The sequence below is a fragment of the Hippopotamus amphibius genome, chromosome 5 (assembly GCF_030028045.1).
Source record: "Hippopotamus amphibius kiboko isolate mHipAmp2 chromosome 5, mHipAmp2.hap2, whole genome shotgun sequence".
Classification (NCBI taxonomy): Eukaryota; Metazoa; Chordata; class Mammalia; order Artiodactyla; family Hippopotamidae; genus Hippopotamus; species Hippopotamus amphibius.
In genome coordinates, this window is record NC_080190.1 from 111,955,779 (window position 1) to 111,979,191 (window position 23,413).

General features: G+C 39.8%; 1 protein-coding gene and 1 pseudogene across 1 annotated transcript in view; one reads left to right on the forward strand and one right to left on the reverse strand.

The window, feature by feature from the left end:
• The first annotated feature begins 907 nt into the window (after window positions 1-907).
• Window positions 908-14,625, forward strand: LOC130854279 (prostaglandin E synthase 3-like; annotated as a pseudogene).
• LY96 (lymphocyte antigen 96) overlaps window positions 13,057-23,413 on the reverse strand; it is a 41,166-nt gene continuing 30,809 nt past the window's right edge. Inside the window, exon 6 of the mRNA XM_057737086.1 lies at window positions 13,057-14,046. The gene's annotated coding sequence lies outside the window, so the exon portion shown is untranslated. The remainder of the gene's footprint in view (window positions 14,047-23,413) is intronic.

A 23,413-nucleotide genomic window follows, 5' to 3' on the forward strand; every position in this document is an offset into this window, starting at 1 on the left:
CAATCAAGTAATCACACTAATTAATGTAGCATTGCAGTCTGGGCTGGGTGTTATGCCACAGGGGCCACTAGATGTCCCCATATCCATTCACTCCATCTATAAGAACAGATCAGGTTCATTGCCAGGCACGTGGCAGCCAAAAGAAAGGCTACTTTTCCCAGCTTTCCTTACAGCAAGGTGCGGCCACGTGACCAAGTTCTGATCAGCGAGAGGTGAGTGAAAGTAATAACTGCAACTCCTGAGTCATGCCCCTAAAAGGAGCGATTGTGCCCTCCCGTCCCTCCTTCTCCCTTCCACTGGCTGGAATATGAGATGGTGGTGAATCATCTTAGAGCAGGCTGGTAGGCAACAATCTACGGACGTCAACACAACAAGGCAGAAGGATCCTGGGTTCCTGACAGCACAGAGCCTCTAGGCAAGTCCTCATCTACTTAGGTACACGCTGTATTGTGAGCAAGAAATAAACTCTATCATAGTAATGTCACCAGAATCTCTGTTTCAGCAGCAGATCCATATTCTATCTAATACATGTTCTAAAAAGAAGATTTCTCCAAGGAGACACAGTAAAGGGTCATGACCTATGCAGAGGAGGAGGTGGGCTTAACTGAAGAGTTGAAGTGAGAGCTTAGAGTGGTGGATGGGTGGACTTAACCAGCTGGGGTGTGGTGAGTAGGAGTGGCCTGAGGGAGGCTTGTTGAAAAAACTGAAAGAAGACCACTGTAGCTGTAGAGTATAGAGGGAAAATGTATAAGAATGATGGTGGGAGCTGGCACTGGGTTTGAAGGGCTTGAAAGCCATATCAGAGATGTCGATCTTTAGTCTAGGAACAGTGGGAAACCATTAAAATGTTCTAAGCAGGAGAATAAGATGATCGGATTTGTGTTTCAAACACATTGCTCGCGTTGGCATGAAGGTTAGGCTTGGTGTTTGGATAATATTCCAGTAGTTGAGGGAATTCCCTGGAGGTCCAGTGGTTAGGACTCCAAGCTTTCACCGCCATGGCCGGAGTTCAACCCCTGGTTGGGGGACTAAGACCCCATAAGCAATGTGGAGTGGCCAACAAAGAATAAAAAAAAAAATTGCAGTAGTTGAGAGAGAAATTACAGTGCCTTTTCCTACTGTTGCAACCCCTGTGAGCCCAGGGCACACACACAAGACTGTTCATGCCAGCATTGTTCTTCGTAGCAGACAACATGAACAAGCCACAACTGCTTGCAGCAACAAAGTGAAAGAGTCTCACAAACATCCTATTGACCCAAAAAAAAAAAAAAAAAAAAAGACAGCAGCAAAAGAACACATACAGTATAATTTCATTCATATGGTTCAAAACCAAGCAAAACTAATCCACATCAAATCTAAGGTGCCACTGATTGTAAAACACACCATTATTTTATATTATTGTGTTTATATTTTATATTTCTTCTTCTAGGAAAGAAAAAAAGTGCTGCCAGTTAAACCTTGACAAGTTGTCATCATGAGCACATCTCCACTTCAGATACGCTCAAGTATAAAAAAGAGAACTTCTTGGATTCAATAAAGAGATATATCATCTAGTGATTTATCATATATAGGTGATAAAGCAAAAAGAAAAGCAAAAACATTATTGCAGAAATCAGGATTGTGGTTACTTCTTGGAGAGAGGACTGGTTTTGTAACCAAGGAAGGGCCCACAGGCGTGGGGTGGGTTCTGGAGAGCAGCCATGTTGAATTTCTTAACCAGCGAGTAGTTTATGATCATTCCTTAAACTGTGTACAGATTTTATACATTTTTCTGCATGCCTGCTGTCTTTTGCAAGCAAGCAAGCAAGAAAAAGACCTAGGAAAGTGGTTAGAGAGGTGGAGAAGTAGAGCTCTATGGAGAGATGTGGCAGGTGGGAAGGGGTGAGGACAAAGAACCTGAGGCTGCAGAGTGACAGACGGCTAAGGGGGACAAGCCTAGAAGCAGGACGACCAGTTAAGCAGAGAAAGCTAACTAAGCCTGGCCTAGGTAGAAGAAAGGGAGAACAGAAGAAAGGGAGCAAATGGGAAACATGCCTGAGATTTAAAACAACCTGGACTTGGCTCAGACGGATATATTGGTTGATTGCATTATCCTGATCAGTATTACCATCCTCATAGCCAACATTTGTGAAGCGATTACTGCATCTGAGACACTGGCACTCTACATGCATCGTGTTGGTATCTTCACCATCACCTGAGCTGGTAAATATTATTCTCAGCTGTATTTTAGAGTTGAAAATGGAGGCATAAGTCACACAGTTAGTGGCTGCAGGATGCACAGCCAGACCTGACCAGTACTCCCAGAATTTATTTACCAGTGGCCTGTCACTGGACTCGGGTAGCAGAATAGATTTTCTCTTGTGTCTTGTGGACAAAGATTGTGTTACTGGGCACTATGCTTTACCCAAATTTCAAAATGAGGCAAGCAATTTGATCCACTGAGATCTTCTTGCATCCTTCAGTCACTCCACAATGAGCCTCTCTACTGTTTCCAGCAGAGAAAGGCTTCTGGTCAGCCTCTGCACTCAACTATAAGTCATGGAGTCAGAAGCACAGTGTTAGGGGCAGGCTCTGCTATGCCTCTTTGTGTAAAGAAGTCTCATAGTAAATTACAACTAATATCTAGATTTAGTTTAAGCCATGATATACTAGCAATAGTGGGTGTTTTAGAACATGTGGTCAAAATCAAAACTACAATGAGGTACCACCTCACACCAGTCAGATGGCCATCATTAAAAAGTCTACAAATAAATACTGGAGAAGGTGTGGAGAAAACGGACCCCTCTTACACTGTTGGTGGGAATGTATATTGGTGCATCCACTATGAAAAACAGTTTGGAGTTTCCTCAGAAAACTGAATAGAGTTGCCATATGATCCAGCAATCCCACTCCTGGGCATATACCCAAACAAAACTATAATTCAAAAAGATAGGGATGGAATTCCTAGGTGGCTCAGTGGTAAAGAATCCGCCTGCCAATGCAGGGGACATGGGTTCGAGCCCTGCTCTGGAAAGATTCCACATGCCACGGAGCAACTAAGCCCGTGCGCCACAACTATTGAGCCTGTGCTCTGGAGCCTGTGAGCCACAACTACTGAGTGCATGTGCCACAACTATTGAAGCCCACACGCCTAAGGCCCGTGCTCCACAACAAGAGAAGCCACTACAATGAGGAGCCTGCGCACTGCAACGAAGAGTAACCCCCGCTCTCAGCAACTAGAGAAAACCTGTGTGCAGAAACGAAGACCCAACGCAGCCAATAAAGTATTAATTTTTTAAAAAAATATTAAAAAAAAAATAGATAGGGTCTTCCCTGGTTGCCCAGTGGTTAAGAATCTGCCTTCCAATGCAGGGGATGCGGTTTCAATCTCTGGTTGGGGAACTAAGATCCCACATGCCACGGGCAACTAAGGTAGCATGCCACAGCTAGAGAGTCCTCACACTGCAGCTAGGGAAGCCCGTGCACCCTGGAGCCTGCGCGCCACAACTAGAGAGACGCCCTCGCACTGCAATGAAAGATCCTGCATGCCGCAATGAAGATCCCAAGTACCACAACTAAGACCTGATGCAGCCAAATAAATGAATAAATAAATATTTACAAAAAAAAAAAAAACCTGTATTCATAGCAGCATTATTTACAATAGCCAAGACATGGAAACAACCGAAAAGTCCACTGACAGATGAATGGATAAAGAAGATGTGGTACATGTATACAATGGAATATTACTGAGCTATAAAAAAAGAAATAATGCCATTTGCAGCAACATGGATAGACCTAGAGATTATCACACTAAGCAAAGTAAGTCAGAAAGAGAAAGACAAAGACCATATGATATCACTTATATGTGGAATCTAAAATACAATACAAATCAACATATCTACAAAACAAAAACAGATTCATATATAGAGAGAACAGACTTGTGGTTGCCAAGAGGGAAAGCAGCAGAGGGGAGGGAAGGACTGGGAGTTTGGGATTAGGAGAAGTAAACTATCGTATATAGGACGGATTAGCAACAAGGTTGTACTGTATAGCACAGCGAACTATATTCCATAGCCTGTGACAAACATAATGGAAAAGAATATGAAAAAGAATATATATGTGTGTGTAACCAAGTCACTTTGCTGTACAGCAGAAATTAACACAATATTGTAAATCAACTATACTTAAATAAAATTTTAAAAATAAAATAAAAATAGAATGCATGGTCATAGATAGTAGTTACTCCTTAAAATGGAAAAAATAACCATGCTTATCTCAAAACAAACAAAAAGAAGTTAAATGATGTTGTTTGAACCCTCTGATTCTGTGCTGTTGTTCCAGGGGGCTCATTAAGGACAGGAACTGGTACAGGGAACTGGTTCTTCCATTAAATTAGAACAAAATCTTTTCATATAGAAAATCCCCAGAGGATGAGTGGATCAGGAAATATGCACACACCCCCCAAAAGGCCATGAAGATAAAAAGTTCTAACAAACAACAAACACACAGCCATGTAGGAAAGGAGATGTGGGGTTGCTGAAAGAAAAGGGGAAGGATGATGAAGGCAAACTCCTAATTTGCCCTCACGATTTAGCAGAGCCTGCTCCAAGAGTAGCCTGACTTTCTCATAAGGCTTTCCTGGTCTCTATTATTGTTCATACAGTACCAAAAAGTACATTCAGGACAACTTCCTGTTTGTTGTTAGTAAGGAAGTGGTTTTCCTCACATGCAGAACATCCTTTTTGTTTACATTACACTGCCTTAGTAACTTCGAAAAGGTGTCCCTAATACATGGCAAAAGTTTTGGTGATCTGTCATCCACATTCAGTAACCATTAAATGATCGAGTCTAGGATTTTGTCAAACGTTGGCTGGGAAAGTGATCTGATGTCTTGTTAACACTGACATTCAAGTTCCTGCCATGGAGTTGTTCTGGACATCTTCCACTCACCCCTCCCTTCTCTGCCCTGCTCCTGTGCCCAACTTGCTGACCTGTAAGGATGAAGACAGCTTGCTTCCTCACCTTCTGGTTCCATTGGGTTCAGCCAGCGGGGAGCCCAGCAGGAGATCTGAGGGAGGTAGCAGAGTGCAGTCCCTCCCTGTGGGGTTACTTCTGGCTGGTATAGCTGCATAAAGGAGGTAGGGGATCTCAGCTTCCGTCACATAGGCCCTCTACCTCCCAGTTCCTGTACAGGGTCCCCTACCCTCGACCTAAAGCAATAATGGAGCTGCTCTGCTTCTAGCCCTGGGGTCCTGCACTAATCTTTATGGTTTCCCCATACCTGGGCCCCTGTAAACAGTTTCTTTACTAAATGATCCTTAAATTATCCTAATTTAAATGTGTCATGTTTTCTGCTGGGACTCTGACTGACACAGTAATAATACCTTACAGCTAAAGGCTTTTGAAGTTCCTCATTAATTTATTCATACTTGGATAACACTTTCTGAAGTTTTTTTTTTTAAACAGTAGACCTAGAAATGCAAGTGTCCACGTTCGATTTTGAGTTACCACGCTATAAGGAGAGAGAACAATCTCTTTATTCTTGTCATTGGTATTTTTTGGTAGCCTTTGTGTTTTTGTTTTCATTTTCATCTGTTGTTCCCTGAGAGATTTTTATTCTTAGGTAGTGTTAGAGCAGGAAGCCACTCTTTCCCATTGGATCTTTGCTTGGTTCACTTTTTATCCTCTAATTTCTGGACTGACAAGCCTGTGAAGGGAAGTGTTTTCTATTTGTATCCTGCATGCAGAGCACCTGGTATGGAATGGAACTCAGGACAGATATTTTGAATGAACGGAGAATCACGTCTGTTCCTGCTCACAGTTATTAGGGAACAAAGATCATCAGACAGTACTCTTCTAAGAGAGATGAAGAGGTGTGTCTGGGTAGAGGGCAAAGCACATAAGAGCTTGATCAGGGACGATCAGAAGCTGAGATGCTCACAGACTCACATTGCCTTATAATTCCCCTTCAAAACTTCAAAGATGACCATTTTTCCCCCTCTGAGCAAATTATCCCACTTAAACAGTCATGAATTAATCACATTAACTTACTTTTAACAAAAAGAAGAAGAAATGGCTCCTGTCTCATACACTTCAGCTGTCTTGTACTCAGTGGGTTGTCAACCTGAAGGATTTCTTTTACATTCTTAATACTCCACTATTCTCTATGAATAAAAATTTAAAATGGAAAGTGAGGATTTGGGTTCATCTCTAATTTTTGACTCACATTATATAAGCTCCCTATGTTCTAAGAACATATAACACCCAAGATAAATTAGAAATAATACAATTCTTTAAGAGGGTAAATCATATTTTAGGTTTTCCTGTTTCATCAAGCAACGGCCTTTTAGAGATGATCCAGTCCAAACCTCTCACTTGACAGGTGAGGAGAGTAAAGTCTGTGAGGATAGTAAAGTCTGAGGTCAGATCTGTGATAGATTCAGGTCTGGGACCAAGGTTTCCTGGCTTCCATCAGCAAACCAATTAGAGTGAGGGCTCTGTGCACCTGGACTAGTCCAGTATGGAGAACTCTGCCCACCTGGTCATGACCCAGTCATGATCTGAAGCCCACCCAGTGGCTGACAGGGACTGGCCAGACCCTGGAGCTGACACAGTAGTAGAAGCAGTAGTGATTGGTGACAGCCAAAGGCCATTGACATAAAAACAGACCTGAAAAACAAACAATCCAATTGAAAAATGGGCAGAAGATCTGAATTGACATTTTTCTATAGAAGACATACAGATTGTCAGTATGTACATGAAAAGATGCTCAACACCATCAGTTAACAGGGAAAAGCAAATCAAAAGCACAATGAGATATCACCTCAGACCTGTTAGAAGGGCTATTACCACAAGGACAAGAAATAACAGGTATGTTGGAGAGAATGTAGAAAAAAGGGAATCCTTGTGTCCTGTTGATGGGAATGTAAATTGGTACAGCCACTACAGAAAACAGTATGGAAGGTCCTCAAAAAATTAAAAATAGAACTACCGTATGATCCAGCAACTTCACTTCCGGGTATTTATCCGAAGAAAACAAAAACTTGAAAAGATATATGAACCCCAATGTTCATGACAGCACTATTTATAATAGTCAAGACATGGAAACAACCTACGTGTCTGTCAATGAATGAATAGATAAAGAAGATGCAAGATAGATAGATGATGGATAGATAGATAGATATAGATAGATAGATAGATAGATAGATAGATAGATAGATAGATAGATGAGAGATAGATACACACACACATATATGTGTATATATACAATGGAATATTATTTATCTATAACAAAGAGAATATCCTTGCTTGTAAAGGGTAAAGAAGCATGATGTATATAATCTACTCATGAGTGGTTTAGAAGAAAAAATATATATGTACAAACATATTTTATATATGTACACACACACATAATATATGCAGAGAGAATTATAAAGCAAATGAGCAAAATATTAAAAATTGGTTAATCTAGGTATACAAGAGTTTAACCATTCCTGCACATTTCCTGTAAATTTAAAACTAAAACTTGAAATTATTTAAAAACTTATTTTAAATGATCTGTAAATAAAAATTTTTTTAATTAATTTGAAAAAAAGAAATAAATGGGTGTTGGCATTATAACTTTCTAGTTAAACTGATAGAATTTGAGAGTTGGACTCACTCAAAATTCTGCTCCTTTACACAAGAGCCCCAGTGTGTTCCAACAAGAGTATAGCACTTAGGTAAGATGAGAGAACCTGAAACATGGTAGGTTTACCAGAAACGTTATCTCCTTTAACTTCCCTATTTCATGTTTTCTTTTATAAAGTATTCAAAGATGGAAATTTTCAGTGCTTTAGAGTGAAAATCAGGGCCTGGACCTCTAGGCTGCTTTTGTTTTTTTCCATTTCCATTTTCATATATATATGAAATATATATACACACATATATGTGTGTATATATATTTCTATTTTATTATTATTATTTTTTACCTTTTGACCCCCTTCACCCATTTCTAACCCTCCACCCCCACCTCTGGTAACCTTCTCTTACCCAACTATAGTACAGTTATTAAAATCAAGAAATTTAACAAGGAATTTGAATTTAATATGTAGCCCATGTTGCATCTCATTAATTGTCCTAATAATTTCCTCTATAAACAATTTTTGTCTGGGCCAGGATCCAATGCAGGATTACTTATTTCATTTAGTTGCTATGTCTCAGCCTTTCTTTGTCTTTCATGACATGGGCATTTTGTTTATTTTTTTATTTTATTTTTTTGGCACACGGGCTTAGTTGCTCTGTGGCATGTAGGATCTTCCTAGAGTAGGGATCGAACCCACGTCCTCTGCATTGGCAGGCGGATTCTTAACCACTGCGCCACCTAGGAAGCCCCAACATGGGCATTTTGGAAGAAAACAGTTATTTTATACAATAATCTGTGTTTCTTTACTGTGTCCTCCATGATAAGTTCAGTGCATTTTGCCTGCAATGCTACCTGAAGGGCACTGTGTCCTTTTCAAGGAGTCCCATCTGGAAGCACACGATGTCCATTTACATTTTATTGGTGACGTTAATTGTGTCTGCTTTGTGAAGGTGTTTTCTGGTTTCTCCACTGAACAGTTATTATTTTTCCTGTTGTAATTAATAAGTAACTGCGGGGGAGACTTTGGGTAAATGCTTCGTTTCTCTTCAAACTTTCCCTCCCTAGATCTAGCAACCATTGATGATTTTTTTTTTTTTTTACTGATGATTCTTGCCTGAATAAAACTTTACTGTGATGATTAAAAAATGGTGATTTTGTAACTCCATTATTCCTTCTAACTCCATTACTAGCTGGCGTTCTACTGTAAGAAAGAACACTCCCTTCTCTTCTATGTATTTATTCTTTTTTTTACTTACATACCTCTAAGGACTCTTCATTTTTTTCAATAGATAATAATCTATTACTGTTTTTATGTATTTTGATGCACTAAGTGACCAGGTTTTGGACAGTGAACATTTCAAGCTGGCTTTTGAGTGTTTTTGACATGCCACCATCTTTTTTTCCTTTTTAGCAGTTCCTTACTCTCTGGAAAAATATGATGATTTGGGCTGATCTTGGACATTCCCTACCCCAAGCCTGAGTCAGCCATTGCCTAAAGAGCACCAGTTCCTATGAGTGGGTTAGTAGGGAATAGTATCCTATGCGCTAAATTTGTGCTGGAGTGTCCTTGCTCCTAGGCCCCTTCAATGAAAAGAGTTAGGAAAGATGTTAGAAATCACTAGTTTAACCAATACCAATTCCAGTACAGTTTTACATGGTTCTTCCTTACCTTCCCAAGGTCCGTATTTATATCTCCTTCCTTATATTGTGGGGAGCCTAGCTCCCAGTGAATGCATGTATTTATTCCTTTGCTCAATCCTATAATACATCAAGTAGCTTTAGGACTGCTATTTCCACACTGCTGTGGAAAAAACGACTAAGAAGAACTCAAGATTTGTTTGCATTTATTTTTCTTTTCTTTAGACGGGATACATAACCAAATTACTATATTCAGAAGTTACTTAGTTCTTTTTCAAAGTGGTCATGATGTTCATTCTAAGATATAGTTGGGTTTATATGCTTCTATTTACATTCAAGTTTAGCGTTTTTATTCTTCAGCCCTGTTGATTTATTTTCATTTTAAAATACCTAGAGCATTAACATAACTCTAAAAATCAAAATTATATTAAAAAGTGTAGTCAGAGAAATGTTACTCCTACCTCTATGGTTTCCGTACCTCCTCTATACATACTCTTTGTAGGTAAACAACTTTACTAGATTTGGGTTTGTGAAAATAAGCAGATACATGCATTTTTAAAAATTTCTTCTTCTCTCTTACACAAAGGCAGCATACTCTACATATGCTTTTTCAACCTGCTTTTTTTCACTTAATATACTCTAGAAATCACTTCCTATCTGTTCATAGAGATCTCTCTCATAGAACTCCATCATGAGTATATACCAACATTTTTTTTTCAGCCAGTCTTCCAACATTTATTCAAATGGTTTGGCCACAGAGGTAGTTTCCAGCATTATTTGCAATTACAAATAATGCTGCAATGAATCACCTTGTGCATTTATCCTTGTATTGTTGGAGGCATATGTTCATGCTGAATTTCCAGAGGTAGATGGCTGGGTTTGTAGATATTGCCAAATTCCCCTTTGTAAGCTTGGTACCATTTGCCTTCTAAGCATCAACATTTCCTTCTAACCTCACCCGCAGAATATATTGTCAAGCTTCTGAATGTTTGCCAACCTGAAGAAGGAGAAACAGTATCTCAATGCAGTTTCAATTTCAGTTTTTCTTATGAGAATGAACATCATTTTATATGTTTAGAGGCTATTTTTATATAAATAATTCATGAATTGATTCATTAAAAACTTGAAGCACCCTTTTAACCATCACCCACAATGTGGACCCATTTTCCCTTGCCCAAGGATAACTAGTGTGATCAATGTTGTGTATATCCTTCCAATTTTTATCTACTATCTTTATATATGAATATATGTCCCTGTAGAAGGTACACTATATACTTTGGTAGATTTTGATTTTTTTCTTTTGCTTTTCTCAATGTATCATACTGTACATGTCTATCTGCAGGTCAACTATTTTTCTACAAAGAGGTAAAACACTTTAACACTCAGTGTTTCCAGTGTTTTAAATTACAGTATACTAAATATTAGTTTTACTATTTTTCCATTTCCCTACACATTTATAACCAACGGAATTTTTAATGTTTTTACAAAAAAATTTCTTGTGGTATAAAACACATAAAATTTACTATCTTAACTACTTTTAAGTATACAATTGAGTATATTCACATTGTTGTGAAACAGATCTCCAGAACTTTCTTCATCTTACACATCACAAACTCTACATGTTAAACAACTCTCCTTTTCCCTTTGCCAAACTCCTGGTAACCACCACTCAACTTTCTGGGTTTTGATTGCTTTAGATACCTCATATAAATGGAATCATACAGTATTTGTCTTTTTGTGACTGGTTTATTTCACATAGCACATCCTCCAGATTCTTTCGTGTTATAGCATTTGGCAGGATTTCCTTCCTTTTTAAGGCTGAATCATATTTCCTTGTACGTACACACCACATTTTGTTTATCCATTCATCTGCTGATGGACATTTGAGTTGCTTCCCCTTCTTGGCTATTATGAATAATGTTGCTATGAATATAGGTGTGCAAATACTTCTTTGAGATCCTGCTTTCAATTCTTTTGAATAGATACCCAGAAGTGGGATTGCTGGATTACATGGTAGTTCTATTTTTAACTTTTTTAGGAACCCCCTTACTTTTTCCATTGTAGTTGTATCATTTCACAATCCCAACAATGGTGCAGTAAGTTTCCAATTTCTTCACATCCACAAATAACTTCACAAATAACACTTGCTATTTTGGGGGTTTTCTGATAGTAGCCATCCTCATTGGTGTGAGGTATTATCTCATTGGGGTTTTTCTTTTTTCTTTTTCTTTTTTGGCCACACCACGCAGCTTGCAGGACCAGGGATCAAACCAGGGTCCTCGGCAGTGAAAGTGTAGAGTCTAACCACTGGACCACCAGGGAATTCCCTCTTGTTGCGGTTTTGACTTGCATTTCTCTGATGTAATGATGTTGAGCTGCTTTTCATATGCTTCTTGGCCATTTGTATATCATCTTTGGAGACATGTCTATGAAATAAAATCCTTTGCCCATTTTTTAATCAGTCTATTGGATTGTTTGTTGTTGAGTTGTAGGAGTTCTTTGTAAATTCTTGCTATTAACCCCTTACCAGATATATAACTTGCAAATAGTTTCTCCCATCCGTAGGATGCCTTTTCACTCTGTTGATTGTATCTTTTTGTGCACAACAGTTTTTATGGTTGTTGTAGTTCCATTTGTCTATTATTGCTTCTGTTGCTTATGCTTTTGGGATCTTATCCAAAAGATCATTGCCAAATCCAAAGTCATGAAGCTTTGCCCCTGTTTCCTTCTGGAAGTTTTATAGTTTTAGGTTTTAATTTGGTTCTTTAATCTATTTTGAATTAATTTTTGTCTATGGTGTAAGGTAAGAGTCCACTCTTGTACATGTGGATATCCTGTTCTTTCCCCATTAAGTGGTCTTGACAACCTTGTTGAAGGTCATTTGACCATGTAGACAAAGATTTATTTCTGGGCTCTCTATTCTGTTCCATTGGTTTATTTATCTGTCCTTATGCCAGTACTACACTGTTTTTATTACTATAGCTTTGTAATATGTTTTGAAATAAGAAAGTGTGAGTCCTCCAACTTCATTCTTTTTCAAAACTGTTTTGGCTATTCAGAGTCCCTTGATAAGCCATATGAATTTTAGGATGAATTTTGCAGCTTAACTTTTTTAACTCAATAATATTCCTAATATTATTGAGTTAAATGTACATGTACTAATGTACATGTTAATGTAGATGTACCAATATTTATCCATATTAGTACATGTACATCTACATCTATCTCATTCTTTTAAAATTGTATATAATGTGTATTAATGGCACCATGATTTACTTTGAACATTACCCATAATGATTATTTCTAATTGAATCCCATGGCCCAGGTTCAATCCCTGGCACAGAACTGAGATCCCACAGGCCACAAGGCATGGCCAAAAACCAAAATCTAAAATACCCATAATCCCACCAAAATGATAGGCAACATAACACAGATTTTGGAGATTTACAATACAGAGATTAAATCCTAGATCTTCCACTTACTAACTGTGTAACTCTAGGCAAGTTACTTAACTTCACTAAACTTAGTTCCCTCACCTATAAAATGAAAACAATAATAATATCTACCTTTTGGAGGTTTGTGAGAATTAAATGAGACAATAGTTTGTATAGTGTTTAGTGCTATATTTTACATCTATAGTATATCCTATACTACAGATTCTCTAAGGAAATGGTAATTAAATTACAGTATATCCAACCAATAGAAATTTATGCAATCATTAAAAATGAGATAGATCTATATGTTCTGACTTGGAACTATTTCCCAGATTCAAAATAAAAAACAATATACAGTAATTTCATGTTTAAAAATGGGCATATTTATATACATGTATATAATAATGGCACGGATAGTGTGACATACATATGAAACAAAAGTCTGAAAAGTTACATACTAAATTGTAAAGATAGTTTTGGGGAAGCAGTGTAGAGAAAGAAACGAAAAGAGAAGTTCTACTTGTTGCCTATTGCATTTATGAACTGTGTGAAATTGTTACAATGAGATGCATTACTTTGCAATTAAGACAACAAACAATTTTTTCATCTAAAGAGAAATTCTAATTGTAAAAAGAAAAAATTTTTTTACTTACAGAATTGCTTTACAGAACCTTCCACCTGTTGTTTTTTGAAAGTTGACAACACCCCATGGAAAACAAATTTAAATTAAATATAGCAAACAGGTCATCTAAAACCTTCCATGTGCTCATCTTAAAGTAAAATCAGGAAAGGTTTACATTAATGCAGCTCTGCAGCAGCACTTGAGAGACTGACCTGAATCTTCTGATCTCAGGGGATCAACCTTGGATAGAATAACCACCTGCTAGGTCTCTCCTGGCTTTCGTTAATCCGGGCTTCTGGCTCATTTGAAAATTGGCCACCCCAGCTCTCTTTATGAGGCACAGCAACCAATGTAAATCTCTTAGCCTCAGCTGCCCAGGGCCACACAAGTAAACCACTATGGTCATGGTCTTTTCTTAATTCCTAAAGGAATCAACGGTGAGGCAAAAGTTACTTCCGCAAACTGTGGGGTTTCCCATAATACATTTATGACGCTGCCGTAAACTCATCAAAGTAAAAGAAGTGCTACTTTCGGTATTTCCTTGAATTATGTTTGTAGATCAAGAAGAAGCTTCTGACCCCGAGGGAAGGTCACACGGGAGGCAGGCCGAGGCCTCGCCCGGACTGCGGGGAAGCCATCCTTCCCCCTCCCCCGCTCTCGGCACCCTCTGCTTTTCCCCTTGGGTGGAAATCGTTCTTGCCCGGGGGTGGGAGGTCCAACATTTGCGGTGCGTGTGTTAACCCAGACGTCTAAATGGATAAATAAAAAACACTACAGTCAGGTGATGATGGAAAAGAAGCCGTGAGAAGAACGCGTGTATTATTGTCAAGTGACATATTAGAATTCTGGAAGGATTCCCCCACCCCCAAACGTGGCAGCCTGCTTCTTGCAAAGCCGTGCACCAAAGGGACTATGTCTTTATTGAATTTTGTGTTGCAGACACTGAAGACGTTAATGTGAATTTTGAAAAATCCAAACTTACATCCAGTTGTCTTGGAGGAAGTGATCATTTTAAACATTTAAATGAAATTAATCTTTTTCACTGTATTGATCCAAATGATTCCAAGCATAAAAGAATGGACACACACACACACACACACACACACACACACACACAAAAGAATGGACAGATCCATTTTATGTTGTTTAGGAAAAGGAGGATCCAGCCAGTCGTGGCCAAGGTTAACAAAAGAAAGGGCAGGGCTTAGTGTGGACTTCACTAATCGGAAAGACTGGGGACATGATTCAGATGAAGACATGTCTAATTTTGATCGTTTCTCTGAGGATCACAAGACAGTGTTGATGAAAAAATGCCAGACCTGGAGTAAGGAATGTCGTCATCGCTGCGTTTTGAGAAGGAACAGTAATTTCTCTGCAAGATTTCATAATTGAGAGAATTCCTGAGTTGATAGCTCTAGAGGCAGATGCTGTATTTGCCTCCTTTAGCCCATTTTTCAACCTGTGTGGTTTTTTTTTTTAAAGGCTCCACTAAGCGTTGACATGTACCATTGTATGGGGCACTTTTAAGTCAGCTACGGCAATAACCTCATGCATGAACATTTCCCAGATTTCCATGATGCTGCTGAGGTCCTAGGCAATTGATAAAGCAGTTGTGAAAAATAAAAACATTTCACCTAAGTCTCCTTCACCTCATAACATAGGTACTGACATGATAGGAAGCTTCTTGGCTTAGGGAAAGACACTAAATTTTAAGTTTTAGAACATGGACCCAAAGTGGCTGAAACAAATTGGTTGATACTTTAAACTGGCAACATGTTCCTCTGGTATATCCTTCAGGATTGTTCCACTGAAGTTTTAGTTTTCAAAAAATTTACTTCACATTATTGTATATAAGTGATTGCTTGTCAGTGTTCCAGATGTATCTTAGCTAAAACTAGTGAATGCCAGAACTTAGATGGTTTTGAAGCCTGTACATTTGGTATTGTTTGACCCTTAAACTTTCACATCTCTTAGCATGGAGGACGAAGAAAGGCTGTACATTGTTGCTTGAGAGTCTGTACATTTAGACCAAATTTGTATTTGCACTGTCTGTATGGCAAATGAGTGAAAAAAAATGTTAATACACTATTCGCTTTTTTATTTCTTTCTTTCTTTTTTTTTTTTTTTTTTTTGATTCAGCTTGTACTTGGGCTGAAAACCTCAATTTATGTTCATGACAGTGGGGATTTTTTTTTAATGTCTACATTCTTTCTAATAAACTGTTGGAAGACTTCTTGGCTATCTTTTCAAGTGTCTGGTTTACTGTAATTTCGTGTATTGCCATTTACTGGAATGGAGTTTTTATTTTTACTTGAAGGAAGAATTTGGGAATATTCCTCTGTTTGAAGAAAAAAAAGAGGCTTGCTGTAATGTCACAAAATCTTTTAAAAGTGGATCTGTAATAGAAAATTGTAGATGCACTTTGCAACAGTTGGAAAAGAAAGTGTTGTGATTTGATTGAAATAAAACTAAATGTGTTGTTCTCCAAAAAAAGAAAAAGAAGCTTCTAAAAACAGTTATACTTATTCACTGGAGAAGAGATGAAAATTAAGAAGAACCAAGGGTGTCCTTTTAAAATAACTTCAGAAAGCTAGCACAATGTAACAGCTACAAATTACTTTATAACTCCACAAATGAAATTTACTCTTTCACAGGCAACATGGAAATCCCCGGGAATAATTCTTATAAAGCTCAACTGAGGAATTTGTTGAAAAGTGAAACCAATTATTTGAAGGGGGAAAGGGAAAAGGTTAGTAGGAGAAATATGAGATCATAAAATAGTTCAGGTGCAGGGAAAAGTTCAGCTTCATAAACTTTTCTTTTTCTTAATAGTGAGACATATGGGATGAATTGAAATCTGAGACCAACTAACCCAGTTAGGAGACTATAGAATACAATGAAAAAATTCAAAGAACAAATATGCTGAAAACCCTAAAATGACTCCAAGAGAAAGAATAAAAAGTCAATATCTAAGCAATATTTTTATAAGTCATTTACTCTTTATGGGCAATGAAGGAGCAGTAATAAACAAGAATTAAAAGAGTGATGTCTGATAACTTTATAAAATTGTCTTAAATGATGTTGTTAATGAAAAGGTGCTATCTGGGTCACAGACATAGTGAAGAGCCATTTGGACCATTCAGACCAGAGCCAGCTAGATGGTACCTGGGTCCTCAAGGTGCCATATCAATCCTAGATGAGAGAGAAATAAGCTTTGATCCGATTTAAATCTCCGTTATATAGGGTCTTCGTCCCAGGAGCCAAACTTGCATCCCAACTAATATGGATGAAGTCTGATTTACTGAAAAAATTGAGGGTTTTTTTCATCTCTAAAACAGAGAGTTGTGCTCCCAGAACATGGTGATCTCACTAAGACATTACAATTCAAAGTCCTTTCTCTGGACATTTCTCTCCAAAGTCATCATCCACTCAGCAAGAGAGGCTCGTAGATGAGCTGTCAGTAAAATCAAGATGGTTCCCCAGCATTTGTAAATCAGATTGAAAGACAGCTAATGAGAAGCTATATATATATATATAAAACAAAGTCCTTCACTAGTTTGTTAAAATTACCTCCTGTGTTAGACTGTCCTGTTTATGTTTCGGGATTCTCCCTTGTCACGCAAACTTGAAAACTCAGTGGTCTTTGAATTCTTCTCCTTATGCCCTATAATAAGCAGTGCTGCATATGTTAAGACTGTGTTTAGCTGCATGTAAGAGGAACCCAACTAAGGTGGCTTCACTGCATAGGGGTATATTTTCCCTCAAAACCAGAAGACAGGAGTGGCAGTCTAGAGCTGGTACAACATCCAATTCCATAACAACATCAGAAACTCAGGCTCCTAGTTTTCAGCCGCATGGATCTTAGCATGTGACTTTCATAGAGCTTGAAAGATGATACCTCCTGTGTTTGTCTTAGCCTAGGAAACAGAGACTGGGGCAAGACACAAGTGCTCCTGCTTTACTGGGTTTTATAATCCCAGGGCAGAGAACAATAAACAAAATTCCTGCCCTCAGGGAGTACATTTTAGTGGCAGAATCACACAATGGACAAATAAGTAGATATATTGTGTAAGCTGGAAAAGATGGCAGGAAGTGAGTTCTATTTTATAGAGACTGATCAGGGAAGGACTCCCTGAAGAAGTTATATTTGAACAGAAAATTGAATGGAAAAAAATGAATAAGTTATGTAAATATCTGGAAGACATTCCATGCTCAGGGAAGGATGATTGCAAAGATCTGAGATAAAAACATGTTAAACAATTTGGAGGAAAAGGAAGGAGAGTGTGTGGCCAGAACCAAATGAAAGATGCTGAGAGAAGCAGGCCAAGAAGTTGGAAGGGTGGACTTTGGTGACCAGAAGATGTCAGGTCTTATGGTCCAAATGGAAATGTTTCACTCTAAGAATGATTAGATGGGCCATTGGAGGGTTTGGGAAACGAGAGACAAGAGTAGAAGAGTAGATGTCGACTAAGAGGGTGATTGCAATGGTCCAGGAGAGAGGATGTGATGGATGTGGTGAGATAAACAAGGAGGTCAAGGAAGAACTCAGGGATGGGGGTCAGGAGTAGGACGGTCCAGCAGTGCAGCACTGTCCCCTGCCTCACCTCCAACAACTCTTTCTCACACCGTGTATCTCCCAGCTAGACTTGAAAACAAGAGGAGAAACCTAAGCCTGGAGCCAGACTCTCAGGACTCAGCCCCAGCTCTGCCACTAACTAGGTGTATAACCTTGAATAAGCTACTTTAATTTTCTGTGCTTCTGCTCTATCTTCTTCATCTGTAAAATGGGGATGGTACTAGTATCTCTTAGTTTGCTGTGAGGATTAACTGCTTTACCACTTGCAAAATGCCTAGAAAAGTGGCCACCATCTGGCATGATAAGCACCAGGAACTGTTAGCTAGTCATCATTAGACGTTCCCAACATCTTGAATATGCCGAATCTCTCTCACCTCGAAACCTGGCACCTGCTCTTTCCTGTGCCTGGAATAGAGCACTTCATTTGATTAATTTTAAACACCCTCCATCTCTCAGCCTCCATGTCACTTTTCCAGGACATGGAGGAAAAGCCTCCAGGAGACCTTTTCTGATCCTCTAGACTAGATTCAATTCTCCTCTTGTCTCTTGCCCCACCACTCCATACTTCCCCTCCAACAACGACCCTCCATCATATTTGACAATAATCACTTGTTTTGTTATTCAATTTTCCTACTACATCAAACACTCTGTCTATTCTTGTTGGTCTTGTTTACCCCCGTATCTTCAAGGCCTAGCACAGTGCCTGGAAAACAATAGGCAAAAAATAAATATTGAAGAAGTCTATTCACCTAGCAACCTTATGATATTAGCAAACGTTCCCAAAAGTTACTATTAGCAGAGAATGTAGTAACCAAGCACCAGTGCCATATTACAACTCTCTTGGGTCCTAGCACTTTTGTTTTCATGGGCCCCCCATTCTGCATAAAAAATACATATATTAAAAAGTATATTTTATAACTGCCTTGGCATAAAGATGAATATAACCCCGACTAGATTCATTATTATACATTCATTGTTATTATATTCATTTTTAAAATTCTGATTTTAAGAGAAATTAAAATTTTAAAACATTTTTGAGGGCCCTAAGCATTGTGCCCACTATGCCTAGTTGATAAGTTGGCCCCACAAGTATCGGCAATGGAAGGGTTAAAGCAACGGAAGGAACAAAAACAGACTGTAGATACAGAGAGCAGAGCAGTGGTTAGCAGAGGAGGAGGGGTGGGAGTGGGTGAAACGGTAAAGGGGGTCAACCACATGGGGGCAAGTGGAAACTAAATCTTTGGTGGTGAGCAAGCCTGTAGGGTATACAGAAGTAGACATACACTGTTGTACACGTGAAATATATAATGTTATAAATCAATGCCACCTCAATTTTTAAAAATTAATTTTAAAAATTAAATTAAAAAAACAAAAAAAGCAATGGAAAAAGTCAGAAGGGAACAAAGGGAGGGCCAGAATCTGAAATAGCCTGACTTTTGGGATGAGTCAGACCATGTAGCTGCAAATCGACTGGAATGCTTTCAGCTGCAAGTAATAGAGTCCTGACTCCATTCACTAAACCAATAACAGCACTGTTCAAAGGTATGGCAGGGTCTGGCTTAGCTGACTCAGTGACTCAACAGTGTCTGCAGAGCTTCAAGCTCTTTCTTTTTTTTTTTAAATTTATTTATTTGTTTGTTTATTTATTTATTTAATTGGCTGTGTTGGGTCTTCATTGCTGCACACGGGCTTTCTCTAGTTGCAGCGAGCGGGGGCTACTCTTTGTTGTGGTGCATGGGCTTCTCATTGTAGTGGCCTTTCTTGTTGCAGAGCACGGGCTCTAGGCACGTGGGCTTCAGTAGTTGCAGCACATGGGCTCAGTAGTGGTGGCTCACGGGCTCTAGAGCACAGGCTCAATAGTTGTGGTGCACGGGCTTAGCTGCTCCGCAGCATGTGGTATCTTCCTGGGGCAGGGCTCGAACCTGTGTCTCCTGCATTGACGGACGGATTCTTACCCACTGCGCCACCTAGGAAGTCCTAGCTCTTTCTAATTCTCTATTCCTCTGTCCACAACATTGGCTTCATCCAAAGTCTGGTCTCCCTTACAGTCATCAGATGATTGTCAGCGGACATGGAAGCAACATCCTCCTTGTTTATATCCAGTGAGGCAGCCGAGAAACTTTAGTTCTTCCCTGAAATCTGATTGAGCCAACTTCAGTCATGTGCCCAACTGGACCAATAATTCCCTAGAGAATCTCCCACATGGGCTTATCTAGCAAATCAGGATCCATTCCTGGAGCTAGGGCTGTGGCTACACCAGAACATTAGGGAATGGGGAGTGTCTGATAACCCATTCCACAGCTCTGGAACCCCCTCAGGAGTTCAAAAGGGAACTTTCCTGGTGGTCCAGTGGGTAAGACTCCGTGCTCCCAATGCAGGGGGCCCAGGTTCAATCCCTGGTCAGAGAACTATACCCCACATGCATGCCTCAACTAAGAGTTCTCATGCCACAGCTAAGGAGCCCTGGTTGCACAACCAGGAGCTTGCATGCCACAACTAAGACAGGGTGCAACCAAATAAATAAAAAAATATTTAAAAAAAAGTCCCATCAAAGTCTGTCACAGCACCTTTCAGATTTAATGATACAAAATGAAAAGAGAAAGGAACCCTTAATTTAAAAAGTTCAAGAGTTACAGAATGAGCTATCATACATGAAGTATATTAAAAAATTTACATTAAGTATACAAGGTATTTACATCAATTAGTGAAAAATATTTACATCAAGTATTAAAAAAAGGTCAAGGGAACTTTCATGCAAAGGAGGATCTTAAAAGGGAAGATTTGCAGAAGTGTTTTTAGAGAAAATTGTGCTGTGACCCGCATCCCCAAACCCCTCCCCTTAAGGGGTGAAACAGAAGTGGGTAAGGACCTGCCCTCCTACCTCAAACCTTAGTGAGTGGGGATTACACAGGGCATTGCAGAGAGCTTAATAAATGACCCCTCCCCCCCAATCTGGGTGGCACATGGTTGGAATCGATGCTTGGAAAATTCAGAGGACTCTATTGGTGACATTATCAAATCACAGACCTCCACAATGCAAAATCCAAAAGTCAACACTCAAGTCTTCATCTTACTTAACAGATCAGCAGATCAGAATCATTGAAATAGTTTCTTCACCTGGCTTCCAATAGGCCAGCATTCCAGATTTTCCTCTTACCTCCATCACCACTCCCTCTCTTTTGCTGGCTCCTCCTAAATCTTCTCCCCCACCCCCACCCCCATGAGGGAGAGCCCCAGGGCTCAATCTGTGGACCTCTTATTTTCTCTATCAACACTCCTCTCTACATGTTGTCAACTTCCAAATGCCAGTCTCCAGACCAGAACTCTCTCCTGAACTTCAAACTCATTTATCCACTGTCTTTCTAAAGTCTCCACTTGGATGTCTAATGATATCTCAACATGTCCAAAACGAAGTTCTTGGTTTCCCCCTCTAAAACATGCTCCTCGGGCTTCCTAGGTGGCACAGTGGTTGAGAATCCGCCTGCCAATGCAGGGGACACTGGTTCGATCCCTGCTCCAGGAAGATCCCACATGCTGTGGAGCAACTAAGCCCGTGAGCCACAATGATTGAGCCTGCGCTTTAGAGCCCGTGAGCCACAACTATTGAGCCCATGTGCTGCAACTACTGAAGCCCACGCTCCTAGAGCCCATGCAACAAGAGATGCCACGGCAACGAGGAGCCCACGCACCACAACGAAGAGTAGCCCCCACTCACCGCAACTAAAAAGAAAGCCCGCGCACAGCAAAAAAAAAAAGACCCAACACAGACAATAAAATAATAAATAATAAATAAATAAATTTATAAAACATGCTCCTCCCTGACTTCCCCATCTCAAGTAATGGCAACTCTATCCTTCCATTTACTCAAGCAAAAAAGTTGGAATCATCCGTGACTCCTCTGTCTCAAATCCTACATCCAACCCATCAACAAAAGTATTTTTGAAGTTGTCTCTACTTTCAGAATATATCCAGCATAGGTCACTTCTCACCACCTCCTCCATCATCTTTTATCTGGATTACTTCAAAAGTCTCCCTACTTCCTCCTTCCTTCTTTCACTACCTAGATGATCACAAAAAGCTCCCGAGTTTTTTTCCCATGTCTAAGCAGATGGCTGCCAGAATAAACCTTTTAAAAACGTGAGCTGATGTCATTCTCCCACATAGAACCCTCCAGGAGTTTTCCATGTCATTCAGAGCAACAGCCAAAATCCTAACAATGGCCTATCAAACTCTACAACACATGTCTACCCATCCCTAATGCACACACCTCTCTGACCTCATCTCCCCGCACTCACTTCATTTGAACAGCTTCCTGTTCTTCCTCAAGGAAGAACACACTCTGACCCCTGGGCCTTGACATCAACTGTTCTCTCAACTACAATGCCTTTACTCCCACAAAGCCACATGGCCTGCTCCTTCAACTCTTTCAAATATCATCTTCTCAGCGGGGCCTGTCCTGACCACCCCATCTGAAAATTCACCCATCACCACCCTCCACCCTGGTCCCTCTCCCCTTGCCTGCTTCATTGTTCTTCATGGCACTTAGCATGCTTGCTTCTAAAGTAATTTAGTTGCCAGTCTTTTCCCATGAAAATATAAACTCAGTGAGAACAGGGATATTTCTTGCCTGGGTTGTTAAATGCGGCATCCCCAGCATCTAGGACAGGGCCTGACATATAGCAGGTGCTGAATAAATATTAGTTGGATGATTGCATGGATATTGCTTTCTATAGTTAATAGTTAATGTATTATTTGAACATTTTACAAGAAAATGTTCGTTTGTCCATTCAACAAATATGGATTTAGGACTTCTCTAGTGGTGCGGTGGTTGAGAACCTGCCTGCCAATGCAGGGGACATGGGTTCGAGCCCTGGTCCCAGAAGATCCCACATGCTGTGGAGCAACTCAATCCGTGCACCACAACTACTGAGCCCATGTGCCATAACTACTGAAGCCTGCGCCTAGAGCCCGTGCTCTGAAACAAGAGAAGCCACCGCAAAGAGAAGCCCATGCACCACAAAGAGTAGCCCCCGCTCACCACAACTAGAGAAAGCCCACGCAGAAACAGAGACCCAAGGCAGCCAACAAATAAATAAATAAATTTATAAATAAATAAATAAATATGGATTCAGAGCAAATTCAAGCCGAAGTGCTACACTAGATGTTGGGCCAACAGTGGTGAGCAAAACTGAGCTGACTACCCTGCCTGGGCTCATGGAGCTTAGTCTGGTGATGCACGATTGATATAATAACAAAACAAGTGTTAAGAATTGGAAGGAAGGGACCCAGGTCGACAAAAGCATATCACAAAGAAAGCTGGCCCTGCCTGGATGAGGTAAAGGTGGGTGGAGGAAAGGGATCTAAGGGACCAAGAAAAGCACATGAGACTGGAAGCCTGAGCCAGTGAATATCCACACCTATTACTGATAAGGGGTAAGGGTCAGCAGAGTGGAGGCGTGGAGGTGAGGCAGAGGGAACTGTGTGGGTGAAGGTTCTGGAGTAGGAGAGAGTATAGCACGTTCTGGAACACAGAGAGCAAG